The sequence below is a fragment of the Triticum aestivum genome, chromosome 7B (genome assembly GCF_018294505.1).
Source record: "Triticum aestivum cultivar Chinese Spring chromosome 7B, IWGSC CS RefSeq v2.1, whole genome shotgun sequence".
Classification (NCBI taxonomy): Eukaryota; Viridiplantae; Streptophyta; class Magnoliopsida; order Poales; family Poaceae; genus Triticum; species Triticum aestivum.
Window position 1 is genome coordinate 673365327 of NC_057813.1, and position 867 is coordinate 673366193.

Below are 867 nucleotides of genomic sequence, written 5' to 3' on the forward strand. Positions count from 1 at the left end.
AAAAAAAAATCATGGTATGAAAGGATAAATAATATCATGTGTTGAAAAGCTTCAGTTGTTTTTAGCACAACCCTCATTTCAGCGTATTTCGACCAAAAAATTAACACACTTGTGCGCTATGCCTTCATCTATCTTTGTATTTTTTCAGATTTTTTTGAAATGTAAAAATATGAATTTTCAAGAATTTCGAATTTTGCATTTAGAGGCCTCCATGGAGCTCGCCTCCAAAAGCAATTTCTTTATAGGTTTTACATACTCCCGATAACAAAAGAACTAGTCTGACAGTCCGTGGAAAAAAATCATCTAGATTGGTTATCTCAGCCTCTCGCTGACTCTGCCTCCGCCTCCTTCTTATCAGCTCTGTCTTCACAAGCTGCCTCCTTCTTTGTGGCCTCCATCTTGGCCACCAAACACTCCAACAACCTAAGATGGACTACACACATGATCATCGCCACATTCAACTCATCCATTCTCATGGTCAACATCTTGGAATCCTCCGAAGCAATCGCAAGCTCAATCTTCCTCTCTTCGACGTAGGTCTTCTTCACTTCGAGGTTGATCTTCTTCTCAGTCGTCACCATCAAGATGTTGAATCTCTTTGCCTTCTCTTCAAGGTTGATCTTCTTCTCGATCCTCCACTTGCACCGGCTCTGGCAAGTCTTTGTACGGGTCCATGCGGCAACAGACAAAGAAAAGCCTAGAATTTGGGTGGAGCGCAACGACGATCGGAGCGAAGATGGTGTGGAAAGTGTGGGTCTTGGCACGAAACAATGCGGACCGCTCCAAATGCACAGGCTCCACCTTGGTTTTGGGTGGGCCAGGAGTGTCAGGGTCCTACGTGGCCAAGGTCCAGACTCCGGCAAAGCC